Genomic DNA, 21156 nt, shown 5'->3' on the forward strand with positions numbered 1-21156 from the left:
AGCCCTAGAGGCCACTTCCCCTGTTGGGTCTGGGGTAGCAGAGATGAAATATAGATTTAAAAACATATTAACACAGGAATACAGGAGGGGGTTGTTTGTTAGCCAAGAGGAGGTTTAGAAATGCCCAACAATTGAGCTAGTCAAGACATATCCAAATTAGCAGGCATCTATGTCTTTCATTTGCAAGCGCTTGGGTTGATGCGCAGGTGCGGTTTAACTAATTCACCTCTAGTGTTGTATTAGTTTTCTATCATTGTCATGAAATACCCGAGATGATCAACTTAGAAAGATGAAATGTTTATTTTGGTCCACAGCTTCAGCAGTGTCTGTCTCTAGTTGGCTGGCCACGGGTCCTGTGATGAACTTGTACTTTATGTCCAGAAGCAGGTGGCAGATAGAAGCTGCTCAGAGAAGGAGGAGTGGGGAGTGGGGAAGGGATGGATGGATGGAAGGAGGGAGAGAGGGAGGGACATCACATTCGAACTCACAACCCCCATCAAAATCACTTCTTTGCCACAGGCCCCACCTCTAATGCTTCTCTGCAGCACCACTGATTGGGGACCATGACTCAAATGTGCAGGCTTTGGGGGTTGGCATTCGTCTAAACCGCCGCACATATCCAAAATAGGTGAAGAAAACTTTAAAATTCCTTCTCCAGGAGCATGTGACCACTTTCACAGCACACTGGAACAAGGGGGATGGCACCTACTCTTATTTAGGAAGGTGTGACCATAAAGATGTGAGGCTTCACAAATGTCACAGAGTGGTAACAAAATAGCGAAGCAAATTGTGAAGCAAGAACAGAAACATTCCAGGTAAAGAGATATTCCATCGTGTTTAGTCATGCAATAGTGTGGCACCAGTGTATGCATGAACAGTCTAGGGGACAGGATGAAAAGTCCAAAAATAAACCCGAAATCTGATGAATGGTGGAAAGGAGACCAGGGGTGAGTCCCACTCCTCAAAATGTCATAGGCATCAGGAACCTGACACACCTGGGGAAACGGGAAACTTACCAGTACAGACTGCCAGAGGAATGATATTCAAATCAGTAAACTGGAGTGTGGCCTGGTTGTAATCCCTTCATTAAGGATCAGAAGGTCAAGGTCGTCTTCAGTTTAGCAAGTTTAACTCCAGCCTTAGCTACACAAGGACCTGTCTCAAAAAATAATTCAATTTGTGGGGTGGAGAGATGCTAAGAATGCACTGGCTGATCTTGCTACAGACCTGGGTTTAGTTCCCAGCATCCACATAGGTGACTCGCAACTGCCTGTTACTCCAGTTCCAGGGGATCTGATGCCCTCTTGTAGACTTAGCAGGAACTGCATGTGCCTTGTACATTTAACAACATACAAACCTACAATAAAAATAATTAGTGAAAAATTCAGTATGAAAAATACCATGACTAGGGCTTGTTAACTGATTTGTAAGCAGATTATGAATGTAGGGCATACCAATAATCTTCCTTCTTTTAAAAAAATCTTCATGTGTGTTTGAATGAATGTTTATGTGTATGAGTGCAAGCACCTTGAACACATGGAGGTCAGAGGTCAACTTTGTGCATAGGTGTTTGTCTTTCATCTCTTTGGTTTACTGCCACACACACTGGGCTACCTGGCCTGTGAGCTTCCGGGTTCTCGCCTCTGCTCCCTGCTCCCTACAACAGGACAGGGATTGCAGTTGTGTGCTTTTCTGGAGTCTGGGGATTTAAACTCAGGTTTTCAGACTTGCATGTTGCTAAGCCCAGTGTGGCCCTTGTGGGGACAGAATGACATAGTGACATGGTTCTGCCCCTGGGACAGGGCCCTGGTGTGAGTTTCCAAGGGTGTCATTCCCTGCTGTGGGCATAGGTTTGTTTGTATAATTATGTACATATTTTCACGTTCCTCTAATGAACGTCCACTCTGTTAACTTTAATGACTCCATGAGAATTAGAAACAGCAGGGGGCAAAGATGTGGCTAACATCTCAGCAAAATGGTAAATGCTGGGACCTTCAGGACAGCTCTTAAGGCTATGGGAAAGAGCTCTAAATACATGAGTTCGACATATATGTATATGCACATGTATATGTATATACATATTTCAATAATGTAAAATATAAGGATGTAATATGAATTATGAGGGGTTTCATGAATCTAAAGGAGTTAAGGCAGCTGCATTAATGAGCCAGCTCTTTAGAAAGATACAAAGGCAGGCAGATTCCTGAGTTCAAGGTCAGCCTGGGACACAGCCAGGTTAGGCCCAGGTGTGGTAGAAATGGCAATTTCAGAGCTGGGTCTCACCCAACTAGCTTATCTTTTGTACAGACAAATCTCTGAATTCTTTTGCAAAGTTAGGAAAAGAAATGTATGCTTGTTATCTCTTAAGAATCAAAGGGCTGGGCTCCTTGGATGCTGTTTCATAAGATAATCAAAAGGGAACCTGGAATTAATAACTGAATTGATATGTAAATAAAAAAAAAAAACTGGGCTTTTGGTGTGCCTGAGATGAGCTAGCAGAAACCCATAGTGGTTCCTTTTTAGATTTTTTCTCTAGCAAGAGCTGAGCTAGAGAGCTCTCTAGAGCACAAAACAGCTCTTTAAGAGTTTTCTCTTAACAGGATTTCTGACTTAGTCAAAAGATACAAAAATTTTTTATAGCAGCTTTTCTGACTTTGGTCAGAAAACCCATGAGCTATGGGAGGTAACATTCAGAATTTACCCCTGCAGAGGGCACAGTCTAGAAGCCTTCTCAGCAGAGCCTAGGCTGCCATCTTGGACCCACGATTTGACTTCAAGTCGTTCTTTTTTCCACTCCCAGACACCCTTTCTCTCAGAACCCCTCTCCATGCTGAGTCTGGTCCCTGATACCACGTCAAGCACTTTACCCACTGAGCTGTCTCCTCAGTCCCATTTCCTTTACAACAGTTGCACAATGACTATTGTCATAACTGTTTAAACTGCTGTTGATTGACATGTAGGAGGTTAACAAACTCCAGCTCTTATAGACAAGGCTTTATGGTGATTATTTACTAAAATTGAATGTTTGTTATTACACTAGTTTTCCACAGCTGCTGTAACAAATTACCCCAAATTTGGTAGCTTAAAATAACAAAGACTTATTCCTTCAAGATAATGGAGCCAGAAATTCCTAGTTAGTCTCACTGGGAGTTCAAGGCAGCAGCAGGGCCACCCTCCCTCTGGAGATTATAGGTCAGTGGTTCTCAACCTGTGGGACACTACAGGTAGCCTGCATATCAGACATTTACATTATGATTCATAATAGTACTAAAATTATAGTCATGAAGTAGCAGTGAGAATAGTCTTATGATTGGGGGTCAGCACAACATGAGGAACTGTGATAAAGGGTCACAAGCATTGGGGTTACTGCTCCAGCTTGTTCCTTCTCTTGGCTTCGGGAGTCCATGGCTGGTGGCTCCATCAACTCCTTCCTCTGATCACACTGCTTCCTCCTCTTCCGAGCCAGCTTTCCTGTTTCCTCCTTCCTGAGGATGCCCACAACTGTATTTAGAGCCCATCAGGGGATCCAGGGGAAGCTTCTGCTTCGTGATCCTGAACTGATTCGGGTTCTGAGTCCCTTCGTTGCTTGTGTCTGATTATATCTACGTGTGAATGTATGTATGTGAGTGTATTTATTCAGTTGCTGCATCTAGTAACACATTTCCATTCCCAGGTTTCCTGGGATGAATCACAGATTTGGCAAAAACAAATAAACAATTGTTTAACTTTGTGAGTGTTCAGCTTTGGAAACATTTTTTTTTTAACAGTGAGAACTTCTTGGCAGAGTTTAGGCTTTTGCCCAGGACTGGTCTTATTTATTGACCAGCACCTCCACTGCCCCAAACCAAGTCATTTCCAGCCCACCTAAAATGCATGCAGTTTCATGATGCCCCAGGTGTCACTTTAAGTCACATGTATGTGACATCCGGCTTGTTTACACGGTGTTTACCTCTTTCCTAGAAGTGCACAGCGGCCCTCATGCCGGTTGCTCATCACCATCAGCCTGGCTGGTGATCACTGCCTATGGGAGGCTCCAGGCTGAGATTCTTCTTGTCAGACATGAATATTATCTTTTCTTATCTGCGTGAACAACAGCTCCTTCCCCAACACTCACACATTAAGTCTTGGCAATTTTTATAGAACGGAAAAATAAGATCTTTACAAATCATGTTTCCCACAAAATCCCTAAGTCTGAAGGTTTGTTTTGTATGATAAATAGCTCTTACCTACACGTGAGTGCTCTGCTGGCCCGAGCACAGGAGGAATCACCCACCCTAATTACCTGTTGTGGGCCGGCGGCAGTCAGCTGCTGCCCACTTCTGTCTTTCAGCTTTGCTAGCAGGAAAACTCAATGCAAATACACTGAAGGACATTTGTTGGGTGCAGCTTCAGGGCAGGCTCAGGCTTTCTCCGCAAACCTGACACCATCTCTGTTGTAACTTCCTGCATTTCTTCACTTCACAACTCTGAGAGGCACAATGTAAAGATCATGTGACCATCTCCTGGATCTCACCAACAGAGACTTGAGTTTGGCCAAGTTAGAGAATCTGATAAATTAGGGAAACGGGCACAATAAATTATGCCTGGTGTTGCGCTGAGGATTCTGGGAGATGGTTGCTGTCCTGGAGCTGCATGGCTAGTGCATGGGCACAGCTCGTTTTGAGATTTTACTCTGAGCTTTCTCAAGCCCAGAGGCCACGTCTTAGACTATGACTACAGGTCACATTACATATGCGATCTATACTTCAGCATATTAAACTATGCACTATAGATTGACATTTACATTTAAATTTTTTAATTTTATAGTTAAAAGTTTTTCCCCAAAAACCTTTTCATATTTTTTAAATTGAAAATAGATTTTTTCATATAATATGTTCTGATTATGATTTTCCGTCATTTAAATCCTTTAAGATCTTCTTCAAAGACGCTTCAATGTCTCTTTCTCCGTTTAAGTTTTCTTTTCTTTTTTTTAGATTTATTTTACAGATGTGAGTGTTTTACCTGCAAATATTTATGTATACCATGTGTATGTCTAGTATCCACAGAGGTCTGAAGAGGGCTGCCACATAGGTGCTGGGAATCAAACCCTTGTCCTCTGAATGAGCAACAAGTGCTATTATCCACTGGCCGTCTATCTCTCCAGCCCCTTAAACACTTTTCAGAATTATTTATTTTATGTGTCTTCTGTGCATGTATATCGGTGGTGCAAAGGTTTGCAATGCCCTTTAAGACAGAAAAGGGGGTGTTGTGTCCCCTGAAGCTGGAGCTTGTGAGCTGCCATGTGGGTGCTGGGACCAGACCCAGGTCCTTTGTCACAGCAGCAGTGTTCTTAGCCACTGAGCCGGCTCTCCAGTTCCATTAATCCATTTTTTAAAGACAAAGTGTAGACACAGCTCCATTTGCATTTTTGTTCCATCTTGTCTCTGTCCCTCAAACACAGTTTTGACAATGTTGAAACTTTTAAATAGCTTACTATATATCTGTAACAAAATCAATATTTTTGTTTTAAAAATGTATAACAAATAGCTGTGCATGTCCTTTTCCCTTCTGATATTTGGAATGAGTCAATAATTTATCTTTAGAGACTTATTTTATATGTAGTACAACAATTCATTGATAAAAACTGATGCTTATAATTTTTGTGAATAAACAAATTTAAAGCCTTATAATAACTCTATGAAGATTATTTTTAAGTTAATTTATTTTATGTGTATGGATGTTTTGACTGAATGTTTGTCTGTGTATACATGTGTACAGTGCCCATGGAGGCCAGAAGAAGGGTCCTCTGGAAATGAAGTTACAGATAGTTGTTAGCTGTTATGTGGGTGCTAGGAACCAAACATAGGTCCTCTGCAAGAGCAATGAATGCTTTTAACTGCTGAGCCATCTCTCTAAGGCCCTAAACAGAGTATTCTTGTATTAGTTTCCTTATTATTGTTATTATTTTAAACAAATACCTCAAGTGGCTGCTGAGATGGCTCAGCAGGGAAATAGGCTTGGTGCCAAGTCTTATGGCCTGAGTTAGAGCTCTCAGCCCACATGGTGGAAGGAGAGAATCTGAGAATCTATTCCTACAAACTGTCCTCTGACCTGCACTCAGGTGCCATGGCACATGCAGGCTACCTGTTCCAACAAATGAATAACTGTAAAAAAGTAAAAAATACTTCATAAATGAACTATTTGGACACATATGAAAGAGTTTTATTACCTACTATCAATTTTCCTATGTATATTTTTATCAGCATGTGTTAACCATACAAAGTGTAGGATTTCAGGATAACATTTCATCATATGCATGTAACCCACATTGACAATATTCTCTTTACTCTGGCCTGTGGCCTCTGTCCTTCTCAATCTCTTTCCACATCCCAGTGTTCTTTTATTTTTTTGCTTGTCTTTCCTTTTTGTCTGAATTTCCATCCACCACTGGAAATATGCAATATTAGTTTTTCTGAGCCAATTCATTTTATTTAATATGATCATCTCTGTTTCTACCCATTTTCCTTTAGGTGACATGATTTCAGTTTTCTTTATGATTGGGTGAAGCTCCATCATGAATCTACAGTGTAGCTGTTCTCCTTCCTTTGCTGTGGTCTGTCAGTGGGCCTCTGTGATGGTTAGCAGAAGAAGTGTCCTCACATGCTTATGCTTTTGAACACTCAGTCTGCAGTTGGTCGAGCAGTGTCTGAAGGACATGGAACCTTTAGGAGATGGAGTTTTATTGAGGAAATACATCACTGGGGATGAGCTTGGGGTGGTGGTGGTTATAAACTCATCCCACTTCTATTTCATGCTGTCTGTTTCCTTCCTATGAATAGACCTGTGCTCTCTCAGCTTCCTGGACACTTGTTGCCATGACTCCCCAACCAGGGACTCTCTCTTTTTGCAACTGTAAGCTAAAACAAGCTCTTTTTTCTGTAGGTTGATTTTGGTCATGGTGTTTCATCAGGGCAACAGGAAATACTACAGTATTTACTTAGAGCTCTGGCTTAGCCTAAGAAGCAGTTGATAGTTGATGACAGCCATAGCTGAAAGAGATGGTTCTGACGCTTTGACCAGGAATCTGCATGTGAACACTGAAGGTCCTGTTCCCCAATTGGTTCTTGATCAATGAATAAAGATGCCAGCAGCCAATGGCTGGACAGAAGAGGTAGGACTTCTAGGTCCCTGCAGGCAGGCTGGGAGATGAAGGATGAAAAAGGGAATTCACCATTCTTAGAGGCAGAGAATCACCATGTGGGATCTTGGATGGAGTGGCCATTGGCCACTTCCCCAGGCAAGAGATTAGAATCACAACTAAGCTGAAGGCCGATGTAGGGTGTTGAGCAGGAGTAAAGGAAAAGGCAAGCTAGTCACAGGAGGCTTCGAAAAGCCCAGTCACTGAACCACGCTAACTGTGGAAGGCTTAGAAAAGCCAAGCCGCTGAGCCAAAAGGCAGGTTAAAAATGAGCTAAGTGTGTGTATTTAACCGAGGATCAGAGATAGCCCCTGAGTGGGTGCATGCATGTGAATCTTGGGGAACTTAAGAGGTGTAGATAAAACTACATGCTACACGTAATTTTCTAAATATCCACCCAACAGGAGAGTTTTCTAGAATGTATCTGAAGAATTAAAACAAACAATACCCCAAAACAAAACAAAGAAATGGGATCATATATACAAATAATCCAACAAATGGACAGTGGACACAAACAAACTTTTCTAATGAAGAAATACAAGTAGCTGATAAGTACACGAACTGTTCAACATCCTTAGCTACTTGGGAAATGCTACACTGAGAATCCATTTCACCCTAGGCCAAGGGTAAAGTTCAGAAGATAAAAAGCAGCACATGCTGATGAGGATGCTGGGTTGGGAAGGAGCTCTTGAACACTGCTGGTGGGCGTGTGAACTAGTGCAGATGCAGTGGAAATTGGTACGGAGGCTCCTTCAAAAAGCTAAGACTAGAACTACCATGTGATCCAGCCACACCATGGGCTGTTCATGTGATCCAGCCACACCATGTGATCCAGCCACACCATGGGCTGTCCGCTGGACAGAATCTAAGTTGGCAATAGAGATGCCTGACACCATGTTAACTGAGGCACTATTCAGGTTATTCCTAACAGCTGAACTATGGCATTAGTTTATGATAATAATTTATTGCATCTTCACTGTCATCATTTCTGGGAGTGACCAGAGAATATGAATGGCCCTTTTTGTCATGTAGTCACTGGTGCAGAATAATCTGATTCCTGCTGGTATTTGCTGATCTGGTAGATTACATCTCTTAGTCCTGTGTCTGGCAAGTTGAGGACTGGTGTCTGTATTACCTTAAGTTTGTCAGTCAGCTGTTTGGCTTTTCTCCTTGCTTATCTATGCTTGGATTGTTAACTTTCATATACATTGCAAATTTGTTGCCCAATTTGCTATTGTTTTTAATTTTGTTTTAGTTTTTTACTTTGTAAAACTTTTAACTTCTTGTACATTCAGATGGTTAAATCTATCAAATATTTAAACTAAAATTGTTAGTTTTTTGCTGTTGAATTCTTTTCAATTAAAACTTGCTGTTGCATGTGCTGTGTGGAAGAACATTGAGGGTTATAAGTAACAGTCAACTATGCCTCAGGGGAAATTCAGTTTTGGGACAAGATAGATAAAACTATAGTCAATAATATAAGCTGTCCACGATGAGTGTCAAATACTTGGCACAATACTAGGTGATTTCATGTTGGCTGCCGGGAAACAGAGAGTAGAGAGCACCAGCGGCTGCTGAATCCGTGACTAGATCAGCCAGATGACTCACGGCAGCATAGGACGTCAGGGCTGGACCGGTCTGGAGACCATCTACTCTGATCTCTGCGCATGGAATAAACATTCTGACTTAGCAGTGACTGAGCTCCTACCCACATGACAGCGGCACTGTCAGTCCCCACAGAGGTCCTCAAAGACGACACGGGCTACTTCAAGCTATGTTCACCCCAGGTTCTCAACACTGAGAGAGGTTGTTACTCAGCCTACCACAGTTCCATCGAACCTGCGAATGCCAACACCAGAGCCCCATTACTATGACTGAGGTCCTGGGGTACAAAGGCACTCAAGGGTGAGGGACCTGTCTGGTGTGCTCCTTGGCTCACACTCTTTCTCCCCGATTGGGGCTCTAGGTCTTAAGAGAGTAGGTTTCCATGTGGGGCTTTCCCTTTGATCTGAATGTTGGGCTTCTACTTTCTTCTTTATTTCATACAGCCATTGAACAATGGCTTCTTAATTGTATGTCTCCTTGTCAGTGTTTGTTTCTTACCGTATGAGCTTACAGGGGGAGTATCACTATCACAGACTAGACTGTGATTCAGAATGAGACCCTGGTTTGGTCAAACAAACAAACCCAAATAAAAACAGGAGGCAACAGCAGGATCTATTAACTGGTGGGGTAGCTCGGTAGCTCTAAGGGTGCCTTCTCTATCATCTTTGCCTTCTTTTTATTTCAGAATAATTATAGATCACAGGAAACTGTAACAACAGCAGTGCAGAGAAAGCCCAGGACCCTAGCACCCAGCTTCCCCCTGCATTTACCTTGATGAAATGAAAACTTTGATTGGCTGAAGATCATCAGACACCTTGTAGATGCTGCTCCTATCCTTCAGTCTTCAGGCACGCTCTATTTGTATGTTCTGTGTTTTCTGTGGTGTAGATTCACATAACCGCGGTATCTAGCCCTGGAGTCGCTCCAGCAGCCCAGGAGCCACTCACCACAGACACACCTTCCAGCAGCTCTCAGGTTACCTGCCTTCTGTCTTCACAGTGTTCCCTTCATCTATGGCAGTGGCTCTCAACCCAATACTCCCATGGGGTATCCTAAGACCATTGACAAACGCAGATATTTACATTACATTTCACAACAGTAGCAAAATTACAGTTATAATGTAGCAATAAAGGTAATTCTATGGTCGGGGCTCACATTAAATGACTGCAGCATCAGGAAGGTTGAGAACCTCTGATCTGTGGCGTCCCAGTGTACACTCTTTTAAGATTGGCTTGTTTTATTCAGTATAATGACCTTTATATAAACACCCGAGTTGTTTCACAAATCAATTATTTCTTCCTTTCTGTAGCTAAGTAGCACTCAGTTGTAAGGGTGGAGCACAGTGCCCATCACTCTCCTACTAAAGGAAATGTGAGTGGTTTCCACGTTTTCATATGGCAAAGCAGCTCACACTGTCTGTGTAAGTGGTCGATGAGTTTAAAGGAATCACGGTCATACAGATGCTGTAGACTGGAGCTCTCTCCCACAGTGGGATCTTTGCTGCTTCTGTTATCAGAGGCAATCTGCTATGGGCTCCAGGGCCCACTCCCACATTGCTTGTGCAACTTGCCCCATTACTTTAAAAAAAAAATCCTTTTTTGACATCACAATATTATTATATGTATTTCCTCCCTTCTATAGCCCCAAGAGAGCTCCATAAGAGATTTTGCTTTCCCATGCTCTCTGCTACTCCCTAGTTTTTAGAGAGCCAGGTTCTCCACAAAGTAAATGTTTAAGTAAATAAATAAAGTCTAGCAAATAAGGAGGGAGTGGAAGGAAGCCATTCCAGGGTTGGATTAGAAAGCCAGAGTCAAATCATGCCTCTGCCCCTTTCTGGCTCTGGTTTGTACTCTGCTAAAGTGTCAGTTAGTCTGTTAGCAACAACACCTCAGTCAGGGACACTGGAGATTCAGGTGATTCTGTCTGTGTGAATGCACTTTGCAAGGCAATACCATGATGACTGTCGGAAGGGGTCTCCACTCTGTCTCGTTTTCTCCTCTCTTCTCTTTCTGCTCTCCCACCTCCATGGGAAACTCATTATGACCACTAAGGAGATCACCTCCACCCTTGGGAGGTAAACAAACAAACAAACAACCCATCCAGGCAGTTGCCAACTATGAACTCATGGCATTCTTGTGACATTCCATCCAGTAGAGGGCGACAGCTCCTACCTGCTGAGTCCCATAGCTTCACCTGAAATGCCCAAGCTAACGTATTGATGTGTGTTTGTTTTTGAAGGGAGCACACATGCCCACTGCAGTCATTCAGTAGGCTCCCCGGATTCTTGTTCAGCACACTGTGTGCTGCAGCTCAAGCCCCTTTAGGAGGTGTCTAGCTGCTGAGAAGCTTATTTCCTTTGTTTAGCAGGATTTGTGGTCTTGATTTTCCTGCTTGGCTGAGCAAGCCGCAGAGCTCAAGACTGATTGACTTGCTCCCGAGGCAACGTCCACATGGTCTACTTGCTGGACATTGTGCATTCATGGAGGGCTGGCTGAGGACAGTTCTTGAAAGTGCCTGACCTGCTGAGACGGCCTGGGACAGTTGAGGGGGCTTCTCTTCCCTAGGGCAGGGATGCTAGCCAGCTAGGAGATCTATTCTCAAGTGAGGCAGCGCTGCCTCCTCTGAAAATAAAAGTGGGTGGTGGTGGCACTGCTTACTTCTATTAGTGAAAACAGCTGGGGATTAAGAAAGCATCAACAAGATTGTTACCAGCCCCGAGCCTGGCCAGCCCTTCCTGAATTTATCAGTACTGATGGGGACAAAGGAGGATGAAGTAGGAGGTGGCAGGTTAAGGTGACATGATAGATCCTGAGTGTTGAGAGCACTCCATCTCCACCCTCATCTTTCCTCTTAGTCAAGAAGGAAGATGAAGAAACAAACTGAACTTGTCTGACTTGCTCTAGTGGAAACCACGCTCACTTCCCCCTCAACTCCCTGAGACTCTGCCATATTTGAAAAGAGCACCCCGAAAGACATTGGTGAGAGACAGGCCGTAGGTGGAGGAAGGTACCCCGCTTCAGAGGATGCTCCTGCCCAGTGCTCTCACTGCTGCCCAGTGTGACTGTGGTAATCCATCCCTCTTTCTGTGCAGCCATTTCATCCCCTGTATTTTGTTCATTTGGTTTCTTTGCTAAATGTTGGCCCTTCAATAAGGTATTCCCAAGATACCCTTAGTTTTGGGTAGGGAGGATGTTCAGCCTTTGGTCACTCTCTGGTTTCTTCCAACCCTGGATGTTGCTCCCCAGTGACGTGAAGACAGAGCTGACACACAAATAGTGACCAAAAGCAAACATAGTCAGGTTGTGAGCAAGCCTCAGGCATAGCCCAGCCCCATGGACGAGATGGCTCAGGGTATGTCAGACTGCTGAAGCTGGCCAGAGCCAGTAGGGATGCTGACCTTGGGCTTGTTCTGTTAGCAACCCCAGAGAACCAGAGCATATCCCCTGTGGGTAAAATCTAACTTTAGCCCCCAAAGACGCTGCTCTGCCATTTTGCCGGAGAAAAGTTCTTTTCACTGGTGTGGGCCTTGGCTTTGATTTAGGTGGGAGGACCCATGTCTGGGAATACGTAAACTTTATTGTTCTTGGATGACAGTACATTTTCCTTGCCTCCTGGTTTTCCGCTGTTTCCCTCTACGATCTGGGTTTGTGACTGTATGGGCCAAAAATGAGCCACTTTGCCTTGGCCTGGACTCCCAAGGAGGTCACACCTGCACTGGGGTCTACACCTGGGGGCATTATTCTGCCCCCTCTTTAGCTCTTGAGACAGTTCTGGGAAGGTTGAGTGTAGCAGAGAGAGGGACTCTAAGTCTGTGTGAATGGCACCCTGGGGACTGGGCTCAGGTTTGTACCCTAGGACCAGATTCTAACATCCAGAAGCCCAAGAAGGCCAGGACTTCCCTGAGGTTCGGGGATCTCAGGTCCCAGTGGACTCTTTGGACAGTCATCAGGTTCGAGGGGGTTACCTGGCCTGTAGTGCTGCTCCCTAACCCCATGGACAGGTTTCTTCAAAGCATCTCCTCTAGAGTGACCTGTCATTCACATTCTGTGTGAGTAGGTGGGGAAGGTTTAGTCCTCTAGAGCTCCGTTGCCTGAGTGCATGTTTAGTCTCTTTTGACAAATGTCTCCTTTGATGTCCAATGACACAAGGTCTGGTTAACTCATCTATTTATAAAGTTCGGAAATGTAGGGCAAAGAGCATTCACTTGGACTTAGATGAGCTAGGCTGCTGGGTGGTCTGTTTTTACTACTTAATAGCTGGATGACATTGGGCAAGGTACCTTCTCCAAGCGTCTGGTTCCTCGCCTGGAAAACACCAATAATGAGAGAACTCAGCTCTGTCAGCAACAAGTCAGACATTATATATCTCCAAGAGCTCTTTATAAACCTAGCTTGCAGCCCTTATAAAGGAATCATGTCCGGTAGCAACTGTCTGATGAGGTTTGATGGATGGTGTCTCTGCCTCTTGGGACCAACCCTCACTAAATAGCGTTAGGTCTTTACAGACTCAAGGAGCTCTTCCTCACAATCTTTGTTCCCTTCTGTCTCTGCTTTTGTTTACCGTCTTGAATCCTGCTTTCTTTTCGTGCAAATGACCTCGAGAACTTTGTCTAGTGACAAACAGCTCTTGGGCTAACTACTCTCAAGCAACACGGCTCCTGTTTTTATTTATGTTGCTTGGCTAACTTGGAGGTTGAGAGCAAGGATGCGTGCATTGGCAGAGCTTGCCCGGTGACCTAGCGAGGGGACAGGAAGTTGAAGGGAGACACTTGAATGCTGTGGCCCTCATCGAACTCAGGCATGCTTTCTGATTGCAATCTAGACTCGGCATTTTTCCATGCTCTTTTGCCTGACATTAAATATTAAGGCTGAAACAAGTGTTCCTATTTAACAGTGACTCATGCAGCAGAAAGAAATTAGACTAAGTCTAAAAAGAAATTAGGCTCTGGGTGAAGGAGAACTGGACAGACACTTTCTTACTGTAACTTTCCAGAATGCCCTGGATAGCCCCCCAGGAGTTGTCAGGATGGACAGAGCTTTGGAACATTTTACAAGCTAGTAAAACATTGTTTGAGGGGCAATAGATTCTTTGGAATTTATCTGCATGGCTGACGTCATGCTCTCAGCACGGGGAGCCAAACCGTCTCCATGTCTCTGGCTCTTTTCTGGTATTATTTCCCAGTAGTTAAGCCCAAGTGAACCTTCAAGTCACTTTTCTGTCAGATATTATTGCAACAAGGAGTGACCCTTTCTGGGCCAAGGAAGTTTCCTCTTCAGATTGAAATGGAAGGGAAATTGATGGCTTTTCTCAGCCCCAGTTGCCTTCTCTGCAGACAGCTGTCTGGAGAGTCCAAGCCTTGCAGCTTGAAGCTTTGCCTCTGAAGTCTGCAGTGACTGCCACCTCATCAACTGTACCCCTCCATAGGTACCTCAATGCGCGATCTCTCATTACCGCTTGAGGACTGGAGCATTCCCTTCTTAGCACAGGTTGAGAAGCAACCTGATAGCTCTAGGGCTGAGTCTAGCTCCTGTTTTGCTGTGGCGGATGAAAGAGCAGCATCCTCTCTCTCCTTTCTTAGAATGTGAGCATTTGGAAGCCATGGCAGCGGATCCAGGAAAGCGGCCTGCATCTGCTGTAATCTCATGATAGGCTGAGCACTGACTGTGCTCAGCTATACTATTTCAGCCTGCTTTCAAAACAGCTCTCTCTGCTAGAGCACTGCACATCTCATTAATCGGGGAACTAGGGTGTGAAGAGATAAAGACAAAGTAAAGAGGTCTGCGATGCAATGCACTGCATGGTTATGGTTTCTCAAAAATTCTCTCAGAATCCTACCACCCAAAGTGATAGGTGAGGTTTTGGGCAGTGATCAGGTCATAAGATTAAGACTCTGAGGAAAGAGAGTAGTACCCCTGTAAGAGAGGCCCCAGGAGCTAGCCATCCATCCAAAAATGAGGATACATCACAAAAGCTCCTTCCAGGAACCAGAATTCAGACCCTCACCAGGCACAGAATCTGCTGGCGCCCTAACCTTGGACATCCTAGCTTGCAGAGTCATGGGAGATGGGTCTGTTGGTCAAAAACTATGTAGCCTGTGGTATTCTGTTACAGCAACTGGGCCAAGCTAAGACATATGTATTTGTCTGGATTCAATTAGAGTCTGTAATCTCTAGAAGAGGTGTTACGTAGGTATTATCTGAGCAATAGCTTTAATGTCACACTAACAGGAACACTAACATCTAATGTCTCATAGATTGAGATCCACCAACCCAGAGGTCAATCCAAGACAACTCAATAACACTCTAGCATGTTGAAGGTTTTAGGCAAGCTTTCTCTCTACATAGCAGTGTGACCCTTCAGAAATCCTGGGCCTCAGAGAAGCCTCTACGATTTCCACATTTGGGTGCCAGCATTGGTCCCAGATCTTTACCCTGCATAGAACAGATTCAAGAAGGAGAATTGTGGTCCAGCTGGCCAGACCCTGAATGACTCATCTTGCCTTGGACAGCCTGAGCATCCCCTCACTTTCCTTCCCTGGCTTCCCTGTGTGACCCTGACTGCCAAACTGATGGCTGAAGCTGATTCCTAGCCTGGCTGCTGCTGAGGACCAACTTGCAGAAGGACCATGGCTATATAGATGAGCTTGCCACTAGTCCTTCTGTGAGATCTCTGACCACCTGCTTGAAGTCCAGCTAAAGCCCAAAGGTATAAGAGAGGGTCCCTTTTCCCAGAAACCTGTGGCTGACTTCAGGAATCTGCAGGTCCCCTTTACCCAGTGACAGCAGGGAGAGGTACCTGTGTTGTGAGGTGGTAAGCTTGCCTAGTACCTGTCCCTGGCCTCCAGGAAAGGCTTGGCATTTTCCAAGCCTGTGGTGACCTTCAGACTAGTGACAACCTCTCCCCTGCTATTTGCTTCTGCAGAGGGAGCCTGGGACAAAGCTATGGCACTTTTTTGGAGTGCGGAATTGAAGCTCTGGCAAATTCCAAACATCATGACAGTATAGCACTGCATCTGTTACATCATAGCCTGTCACCAGGGCACTGCCCCAATTATCACATCAAGTGAGCCAATCGGCACAGTTCAACCACAGCTCAGTGGACTCTAGTAGAACTCACAGCTTCTCCCAGGATTAACAACGATCACGCTTCAAAGTCTTTGTACATGTGCCTGAGAAACAGGGGCACATTGCTGAATGTCCCCAGATAACTGAGAATCCATAGCCCAATGGAACTGAACCTGGGTCCTCACGCATGCATGCTGACCACCGACCTTAGCCCCAGAGTTGGATTCTCATCTCAGATCTGCGGCTCAGTTGTGTGATGTGTTCAGCAAGCTGGTTAACAACATCTAGTCCTCAAATTTTTTTTTTCAGTGTAAACCAAAGACAACACCTCCAGGAGCCTTTGTTGGTTAGAACGGCTCAGCATTGCTTCTTGCCTGCCATGTTTGCTGGTTGTAAAGCTTGGTATCTGTCTCTTGGTGTGTTTATGAGATTCCTTTGTGAAAAGCACAAAGATAAAAGCTCTTTTTTGTTGTTGTTTTGTTTGTTTGTTTTTCGAGACAGGGTTTCTCTGTGTAGCCTTGGCTGTCCTAGAAATCACTCTGTAAACTAGGCTGGCCTTGAACTCAGAAATCTGCCTGCCTCTGCCTCCCAAGTGCTGGGACTAAAGGCATGTGCCACCACTGCCCAGCTGATAAAAACTCTTTTTTTTTTAAAGATTTTATTTATTATTATACATAAGTACACTGTAGCTATCTTTAGACACACCAGAAGAGGGCATCAGAACTCATGACAGGTGGTTGTGAGCCACCATGTGGTTGCTGGGATTTGAACTAGTGACCTTCGGAAGAGCAGTCGGTGCTCTTACCTGCTGAGCCATCTCACCAGCCCTGATAAAAACTCTTATGCCCAAGGTTTGTTGGGATGTGTTGAGGGCAGAGTGGGGGTTTCAGGGCTTGATTGTGGAGAAAATATTTGCTGGGTTGATGATTCCCTATGTAGACTCTCACTGAGTGTTAGGGGAGAGAGTAATTTCAGAAAGCTTCTGCTGATCCTTAGAGCCTTTCCTTCTAAAATCTGAAGTCTCCAAGGAAAGCAGAACTGTTTTTAAAGAATGTTCTGGAAAGATAGTATGCAGGTAAGCTTTACACCACAGGGTAGGGCGTAAGAAACACGTGCTCCTTTGGATACATCAATTTCAATTTGTTAATATAGCCAATCTATTGGGCTGACACTCAGCCTCACCCCTCCTTGGAATGCTGCCTTCCAGAGCCTGGGACACTCATTCCAAATGTGCTCCAGGAGGGTCCTCTGGTCATCGGGTCACAGGGAAACACTGAGGTGCTGGACCAACTCTTGGCAAACAAAGCTTTGGCCCAGCTCTGATGTCTGCCTGGGGCCCTGCTACCTCTCCGAGGGGTTTCCAGGGAGGTGGAATTCCTATATTTGGGGTCACATGTCTCCACCTCTTCCAGTCCGACAGGAAGCTGTAGACCCTCTGACGGGCTCTGTTTTCTTCCCTTGGTGGCTCCTTCCCTAGGGATGCAGAAAAGACAGGCTATCTAAGTCAGCCAGTGTCTCTAGTCGGGTTGAGGTATAACGGCAGGACTTGTTTGAGGACTGACTTTGAAGCGGAGGGGAGAGATTTAGAGAGTCAGTGTGTAAAACTGGAGGTGATTCTGAGACCTTTTTAAAATGCCTACTGCTTTCCTTTCTCCTGAGTTTTAACTTAGCTGAACCTGCAGACATGCAGACGCTATTGCCTGCAGGGTGCTCATCTCTTTGTGAATCTACATGGCGGTTGCAGAGTGATCGGACTGTCACGCTGTCTCTGCAAGGTTGGTGGAACAGTCCACACACCCATTTTCCAGATTTCTTACAAGGTGAATCTAGCATAATAAAGCTGTTCAGTGGCAGCAGACACATTATCAAGATGACTTGATTTTTTTTTTTTTGGAACTTGAAGCATCACTGGATATTTAGATTAGACCTTTGTGATGTGCATCAGTGACCTGTGATGTCTGCTGCTTCCCAAAGCAGAGGTTGGATTAACCCTGCTCTGCACCCTGGAGACTCTGAGACAGGCTTATCTGACTTGTGCTCCAGTGCTGCGCTTCGATGCTTCTGGGAGGAGGAGCTGGAGTCAGCACCTGCTCCTTTCAAGAGACTTGGTTTCGTATCTAGTGCGTCTCTAAAGACTGGGCTTAAGTGAGTTTGAGACTTGTTGCTAACTCTGTGAATAGCTTCTTGAAGCAGCTGTTTTATCCGGTTATTAGTTCAAATCCCAAGGAATCATGGCAGGAAATGTATTTCCAACTACTCAGGCTGACTCATTATGAGACTATTTGAAACTATGTATTTATCATCCTCCTCCTCTTCTTCTTCCTCCTCCTCCTCCTCCTCCTCCTCCTCCTCCTCATCATCATCATCATCATCATCATCATCATCAGTAGCAGCAGCAGCAGAAAGTACCTGCCTATAGTCAATCTTTTCTCTTGAAATCCAAGTGATCCTAAAATCCCTTTACTTAATTCCCTTTAAAACAACAGACAGCAAAGTTGGGCAAGAGAAAACACACTGTACATTGCAGGGCTACCACTCGGTTCCAGTGCACACTGAGCATGCCACAGGACCACTGACCATGACCTCTGCAAAGAGGATAGATAAGATAGAAATTTCTATTCTATCCCCATGCTTGGCATTCCTTGTGAGATGCCAGGATCTGCAGAGGTTCTATAACCAGCAAACCCTGGTATAGTTTCAATGTCTGTAGTAAAACAGGAAGATGGCGGGGGGAGGGGCTGCAGAAAGGCCTTCTTAGGAGACTTTGTGAAGAGAAAAATCTTTGAATATTTACTTCATTCTAAACAAAGAATGGCTAAGGATCCTGTAGTAATTTCCTCGGTGAGTGTCCACCAATAGAAAAGTATCAAGCTTGGAATCTGCTTTCCATTAGCTGGTATTTAGCATCATGGAGGTGATGCAGGAAAAACCAAATTCTGCCTGCACCAGTATTCAGCACAGTGTCATGACATCCTAACATCTAGAGCAGGGGGCTTCCAGAGAGCAGTGGTCCCAGCCCGGGCAGCTCAAAGGGACTTGTTGCTTTGGAGGGAAATGGTGGCCTCTATCTGTCTCTGTCCCTCATACACCGTCCCTGGAGTTGACATTGGCCGAGACAGCAGTTTGCTTTGTGTGCTATACTCTGGAACTCAGCTTTTCCTGTCAGGAAGACAGTGAATGGGTTTTGTGGTAAAACTTGGCCTTATCAGGGGTTAGAATTCCAGTGGCAAAGAAGATGCATGCCTTCTTGACAGTGGACATGGAAAACCTGGAAATACCAGGGCTGAGCTTGGGCTAGCACATCCTTGTCAGCTGGCTGATGGTGACTATCTGGCTGGAGCCTACACAAGCAGGCTGGAAAGGTCTGCTGGGGAAGCAGCCGTAGGTTTTCAACATCGGCCTTAGGAAGCGTATCATCTGGGCTTTGTCATCCATAACTGATCCTAAAGCCAACAGTATCATCGTTCCTCAGAACCTGTTAGAAAAGCTGAAATCCTGTCACACAGCAATCAATTTTTACAATCTGCACATTAACGGGCTCCCTTGCCAGACCTGCATTCATATTCAAGTGTTGGTCTAAACTAAGAGGAAGAGAGGACGATTTTGGTTGGATCTGGAGGACGTGAGATGGAAGAAGCCTTTGAAACTTGCTCCTGAGTGGGAGACCACAGGAGTGTCAGCCTGAGCAGGCAGAGCCAAGTGGGGGAGGGTAGGCCATATCCATCTCCACAGGAGAGAAGTTTGGCCCCTGCCCTGCCTTCCACCTCAGGAATCTTGGTGGTTGACCCCGGCCAGAGAGTTCCGGAAGTGGACATCCCCGGGATTTGTGTTTTGAAGTCAGATTTCACTGCTGTGGTTTACGCCCCCCGGCCCCCTGAAGTTCTTGCTCCAGTTGCCGCAGGGAACCTGGATAGTTCTGGGCTCTGATGCCGGTGCCCTGCAGCCACACAAACACTCCGAGGCTCCTCCTGGAGCCACAGCTTCTGGGAAAGACATTTCGGAAGTTTCCTGTGGCTGCAACAAATTGCTCAGGTCTGTGCGCCACAGCAAGGCTGTGACCTGCCTTTCTCCACCTTGGCTCAGCCAGCTTCTGAAACTGGCAAAGGTCCCATGTCCCTGCAGGCTCTGCTTCATGGGAGTCAAAGGGGAGGACCAAGCAGGCGTTCCTGTCTGTTGAGGCACGGGCACGCCTGCCTAATAGTCAGGACAGGAGCAGCTTCGGGTGCCCTGGGAGGAGGAAGGGAGTTCCTGGAGGTAGACGAATTTGTGACTGGAGGAAGTCTGTATCTTGAAGCAGAAAGAGAGGCTAGGAACATGAAGAGAACTGTTTCATTTGGAAGATTCTATCAACCTAAGGGTCACTTAATTTCTTCCTTTTCTAACCACTGCTGTGTGACTATAGCAAGGTGGGGGTGTGCTCTGAGCAGCATTCTTGGCACTGAAACACAAACGCAGTGATCCTACCCTCTGGAAGACAGCCCCAAGCCCACTGCCGAGCACAGAGATGCTCACCAGCATGGGTTTCCTTGCCTGCTCCTCTGTGTGGGTTTTTGCAAATACGTTTCTGAATTTAATAGTTCCTTCCTGGTAACTGGAAGGAAGACAAACCTTGACTATCTGGCATCTTGAGTCTGAAGGCTCTGTTTTAAAATGAATCTAATAACTCTGAAAACAAACTGTTTCCTAGACTGAAGTCTTTGGGGCCCTTGCTTCAACCAACAACAGGTCAGAATATAATTAACACATTAGTTCCTTGATAGCAAGTTAATTCTCTTACGACATAAATATAATTAAAAGCAGTTTGTTTTCATGTCTGCCGTTTAATGGCTGCCCACTGCATTGTGGGGTTGACCCTTAACTTGCCAAGTAAACCCTGACGTAATGAGTTCACAAGCTGACTTCTGGCCAGTCTGATTTATACTAAATATATTCTCATAAAATGGGTTCAGCAACCTCAAATATTTTCTGGGTTTTTTTTCCCTTCCAAGTGATCAAGAAGTTATGGCTATTGTGGAAAACCATCTGCAAACTTCCTCTTTGATGGGCTTTGGCACACAGAGCCCTCCTTCAGTGTCACATTCACCAAGTCCAGGACCAAAAAGAGATATATTTTTGTTTCCTATCCTAAACACTGTGTAACTCACTCACTCTTCACTTTTCCATGGAGATTATGGTAATATGGGGTGGGGGGCTGTGGGTCTCCAGGATAAAGCAGCTTGTAAAACAGCCATGGGGGATTCCAAATCTGACTTAATCAACCTTTCTCCAGAACCATAGACCAATAAAACTGCTTACTTTCTTACCACAGCA

General features: G+C 45.0%; 1 long non-coding RNA gene across 1 annotated transcript; it reads right to left on the bottom strand.

Annotated features, from left to right (window-relative positions):
* Positions 1–281: 281 nt before the first annotated feature.
* LOC116073270 lies at positions 282–15723 on the bottom strand. The gene is made up of 4 exons (XR_004111749.1): positions 15578–15723; positions 9553–9834; positions 1017–1155; positions 282–401 (listed from the first exon to the last, which is right to left on the bottom strand). It is a non-coding gene; the product is annotated as an uncharacterized LOC116073270 (long non-coding RNA).
* Positions 15724–21156: the final 5433 nt, after the last annotated feature.

This window comes from Mastomys coucha, unplaced genomic scaffold (genome assembly GCF_008632895.1).
Source record: "Mastomys coucha isolate ucsf_1 unplaced genomic scaffold, UCSF_Mcou_1 pScaffold23, whole genome shotgun sequence".
NCBI classification, from domain to species: Eukaryota; Metazoa; Chordata; class Mammalia; order Rodentia; family Muridae; genus Mastomys; species Mastomys coucha.